Here is a 5,522-nt window from a genome sequence, read left to right as displayed (position 1 = left end):
GCATTTCTCATGATGTACTCTGCATATAAGTTAAATAAGCAGGATGACAATATACAGCCTTGACGTACTCCTTTTCCTATTTGGAACCAGTCTGTTGTTCCATGTCCAGTTCTAACTGTTGCTTCCTGACCTGCATACAGATTTCTCAAGAGGCAGGTTAGGTGGTCTGGTATTTCCATCTCTTTCAGAATTTTCCACAGTTTATTGTGATCCACACAGTCAAAGACTTTGGCATAGTCAATAAAGCAGAAATAGATGTTTCTCTGGAACTCTCTTCCTTTTCCATGATATAGCAGATGTTGGCAATTTGATCTCTGGTTCCTCTGCCTTTTCGAAAACCAGCTTGAACATCTGGAAGTTCACGGTTCACATATTGCTGAAGTCTGGCTTGGAGAATTTTGAGCATTATTTACTAGCATGTGAGATGAGTGCAACTGTGTGGTAGTTTGAGCATTCTTTGGCATTGCCTTTCTTTGGAATTGGAATGAAAACTGACCTTTTCCAGTCCTGTGGCCACTGCTGAGTTTTCCAAATTTGCTGGCATATTGAGTGCAGCACTTTCACAGCATCATCTTTCAGGATTTGAAACAGCTGGCATCTTTAAAAGGTAATTATTTGTTTTCACTATTGCATTTCCTTTATTAGTATGAATTTCTATTTATAGAGCATTATTAGTGATCAAAATTCTTATTTGAAACAGTATTGACCTAGCACTAAAAACATTTTCTGGTAAAATTCTAAGCACAAATTCTACTAAATGAGACTTGAGACTTTACCTAAATATTTCCACAGAAATTACTTAGTACTTCTTGTAGTGGCTACCAGGAGTAATAAGTTGACATCATTTTTCAAATTGAAGCATATTAACATATAACTACATAATTAACTTTTAGTGCATAAATTTTATATATATATAAAATACTGCAAGGAGATCCAACCAGTCCACCTTAAAGGAAATCAATCCTGGGTGTTCATTAGCAGGACTGATGCTGAAGCTGAAACTCCAATACTTTGGCCACCTCATGCAAAGAGTTGACTCATTGGAAAAGGCCCTGATGCTGGGAGCGATTGGGAGCAGGAGGAGAAGGGGACAACAGAGGATGAGATGGCTGGATGGCATCACCGACTCAATGGACATGAGTTTGGGTATACTCCGGGAGTTGGTGATGGACAGAGAGGCCTGGCATGCTGCGATTCATGGGGTTGCAAAGAGTCGGACACGACTGTGCGACTGAACTGAACTGAACTGATATATTTAAGTGATCACCAAAATAAGCCATTGACATTCATCACCCCACAAATTTGCAATTTTTTCTTGTGGTAAGTATGTTGAATATTTACTTTCTTAGCAATTTTCAAATGTAAAATACAATATTGTTAAATAAAACCATCATTCTATACACTATATATCCAGGAAGGATTTATTTATTTTATAAATAAATTTGATAACTGCAACTTTGGACTTTTTGACTCTCTTCACCCATTTTGTCACACTCCTTCCACCCACCTCGGGCAACCAGCAATCTATTCCCTGAATCTATAAATTCAAGTTTGTTTTGCTTTTCTTTTTTTAAGATTTCACATATAAGTACAATTATATGGTATTTGCATTTGTGTGTCTGTCTTACTTCTTTTATTATAATGCTCTCAAGTTCCATCTATGTTATTAACATGGCAAGATTTCCTTCTTTTGTATATGCATATACACATACAGGCATATATCACAATTTATTTATCCATTCTTCTGACAGTGGACACTTAGGTAGTTTCCGTGTTGTGGTTATTGTGAATAATGGTGCAGTGAGAATGGGAATCATATATCTCTTTGATGTAGCAATTATATTCACATTTTCTTTATATCCCACAATTCAGTCCAGCACACCATGTTTCATTTAGTATTCTTCTCTCTCTACATCATTATTCCTCCTATGTTCAGTCACTTAATCTATATTATGAGGGATGTAAAATGAAAAATGCTGTAAGAGTTTAGTGTTAAACATTCTAACCACATCTTAACAACTGCTGCTGCTGCTGCTATGTTGCTTCAGTCATGTTCGACTCTGTGACCCCATAAATGGAAGCTCACCAGGCTCCCTCCATCTCTGGGACTCTCCACTGGAGTGGGTTGCCATTTTCTTCTCCAATGCATGAACATAAAAAGTGAAAGTGAAGTCGCTCAGTCGTGTCCAACTCTCAGCGATCCCATGGACTGCAGCCCACCAGGCTCCTCTGTCTATGGGGTTTTCCAGGCAAGAGTACGGGAGTGGGTTGCCATTGCCTTCTCTGCATCTTAACAACAACAACAACAACAAAAAGATGGGGGGAGGGGCAGCTAGATGAGATATATGTGGAATCAGAGAACAATAAATTATTTTACAGATTAATTATTCCACTGGTACTGTTTTATAATGTGACATAAATAGGACTTCTAGATTCGAAATAGCTGCTAATCAAACATCAATTCTACTTACAAAAAATTGAATGGAAAATGCAGTTAATTTTGTTGGATTTTGAGATGATGTGATCAGGGTTACATGCCTAAAAATCATCTGGGTTATAGTAATTAAGTCACTATTATATTAAAACGAATACTATAATGAAAAAGGAAAAAAAAATAAGAAGAAGAAAGTTAAGTTTAGTGCTTTCTGTATTCACCATCAAAGACTACGATAACTTCTATCTCTTGAGGATCACTTGTTAACATACTTTTTACACCCCAGTTTCTTCATCTGTGCAATGGAGCTGATAAGAGTTATCTACCTCTTAGGGTTGTTATAAAGATTAATAAGCTAAACCTCATCAGTTAGCTCATACCTTACAGATAGTAAATATTTGCTATTATTAATGAGGCTCATAGAGCAGAGCAGAAGCAAGCATTAGTTTTAATATAGACGTAAAAAGAGGAAAAGCTGTTGAAAAATTACACAATGCTCGACTCCACTGTTGACAAATTAGTCTAATAAGTTTTTTGTAAACCTAGAAAGATATGAAAGAAAGTTCTATATATCTGTAGTTTTCCAGAAAAAATCATCTTAACTGGAAATACATTAAAGAACATTCATTTTGCCCCCTTGGAGACAAAGATGAAAACACTACATGAGGATGGATGAAAATTATTTAACAGAAGGACTGACTATAGGTTACCTCATATAATAGCAAGGAGAAAAGAAATTCAAATTGCATAAATAGCAGATCTTAGTCATTAAGGGATTCTAACATGGTTCAGGTTTACCTCTTTTGCAGGGCATTTATAGTCAAATTCTAGAGTTGCTCTGATAACTTAGATCTAAAAGGAAACTCGTGAGTGGATTATTTGGGAACATACGTATAATTATTGTTGCTGTTTAGTCGCTAGGCCATGTCTGAATCTTTGCGACCCCATGGACTGTAGCCTGTTAAGCTCCTCTTTCCATGGGATTTCCAGGCAAGAATACTGGAGTGGGTTGCCATTTCCTTCTCCAGGGTATCTTCCTGACCCACAGAACGAACTCACATCTTCTGCATTGGCAGGTGTATTCTTTAACACTGAGCCACCTGGGAAACCCTATATACATAATTAACTTGAACTAAGTAAGCAACCTTTTGGGAAGAAATATATATACCTTAAGGATATAAAGTTTACTTAAAACTTTACAGAGTTTTGTGCCTAAACCCCTCAGGAATGATGTGGTAATATAAATAGAGAGTCTATAAAAGTCAATTTGACTAGTTTTGGATAACAAATTACTCTTCTTACCCTCAAGCTTTTTTTTCTGTGGAATAAACCCCCATCATTTATTTTATTTGATTTGACAGTAGTTACTAAATTATGTAAATGTTGTACTCTTTATTTACAGACGGGGAAAATTAGAAAGTGAAACTCAGCAGTAGCATTCAAGTTAGAAACTTGAAAGGAAATCACTTGAGCAGTTAAAGGATGACTATTATTTCAATGAAGACAGGACAGAAACTATACAAGAAGAATAGATTCAAAATAAGTGCAGAGGGAAATATGTGAGTAAATTATGTCTTTTTCTTCCTTGCCAGGAGCTTCCATAAACATGTGGTATTTGTTGCAATATATTTTTAACTACTGGGTTAAAAAATATTAATTAGCTGTTGCTTTTAAAATATGCTTTATTGTGAATTCTATAGCCTAGGAAAGTTTTTGATTAAGGGATCAGGAAATTCAAGGAGGATCTGAGAGTAAACTGAGGGTGGAATAACAGATTCTGGAAAAGTAAGATCAAAGTCATAAAATAATACTGCAGGATGACTGCATATTAAAAAAAAGACATTGTTATAACTCAAAGGAGAAGGTCAGTAAAACTTTAAACAATATTAAGCTAATTTTTACTCTGAAAAAGACATAATAACGGAAAGGGCTATTAAAACAATGAAGCTAATTTCTTCATTTCACAGAGCCAGGAGTTTTCAAGTTCACAGATATAAGAAGTGGCAATGTTAGGACATGCTCCTAAATACATTTCTCCTGCCTATTATTTTACATGGCTAAGAGTTGAGATGCACTGTTAGTGCTCTCACTTGAAAGAATATGAAATTGCTTCCTAAAGATTAAATGTATGCTTGTTACATTTTTGAGTGGCTTATTTATGACAGTTCAGAGCTGACTTGGTTTGTGGTTTCTCATAGAGACTTTAGCCTAACTATGTTCTGTGTTTCCATTTACACATTTTTAAAATTCAAGTTTTTGTGACTAGAATGGAACAATGATTGATTCAGGAGGTATCATAGTTTTATCTAGAAGGTTTAAGAAATCTATGCAAATTTCAGAGTTCGGTGAAGTGGGGTTAATGTTAAATCTATCTTGTTGCTTTGCTTTTTCTTTGTTTTTCCTTTTTGAAATGTTGTAAAATAGGCAATGAAGTCAGAAATAAACCCTAGTTTGCTGCATACTATATATGTTATTATATACAATTATTTAACCCCTGAACATAATTTATTTCTGTGTACATTTATTTTAACACACTCATCTTGCCATGTGTACACTATTTTATGATTTTTTAAAAAATCTTTCTCACCTGTGATCAAAATTTTCCCAGAGTCAATCTGAATTCTAAAGAATATTTTTTGGGGGTTTTAAAAAAAGAAGAAGATTAAATACATTAACTACCTTGCAAAATTTATGTCTGAATTTAGTGGCTTAGTTAAGACATATAATGAGGGATATCCCCAAAATATAATGAATGATTAGATTGTAATCATTATTTTTAAAGACATTAAAATATGTGAAGTTAATCATAGTACTCTTATGTCAATGAGGAAGATGAATCAAGGAAGAATGCCAGGTAAGAAATTAAGAATAGCTGTAGCCATCTGGATAAAAAGACACCTAACCTTCAAGGACAATTTTTAGTAAACTCCTAATAAATGCAAATTGATTAATTGACTTTTCTGATATTATTCCTAATTTTTCTTTAGAAAGAAATTTAAATTATATAAATGCTTTAATATTTTTAGTCATGATAAAAGACATATTTGAAATATATAGTGAATGCTTCAAGGTAGTAGTATATTCAACA

The sequence above is a fragment of the Ovis canadensis genome, chromosome 15, assembly GCF_042477335.2.
Source record: "Ovis canadensis isolate MfBH-ARS-UI-01 breed Bighorn chromosome 15, ARS-UI_OviCan_v2, whole genome shotgun sequence".
NCBI classification, from domain to species: domain Eukaryota; kingdom Metazoa; phylum Chordata; class Mammalia; order Artiodactyla; family Bovidae; genus Ovis; species Ovis canadensis.
Note: the sequence above shows the minus strand (reverse complement) of the source record.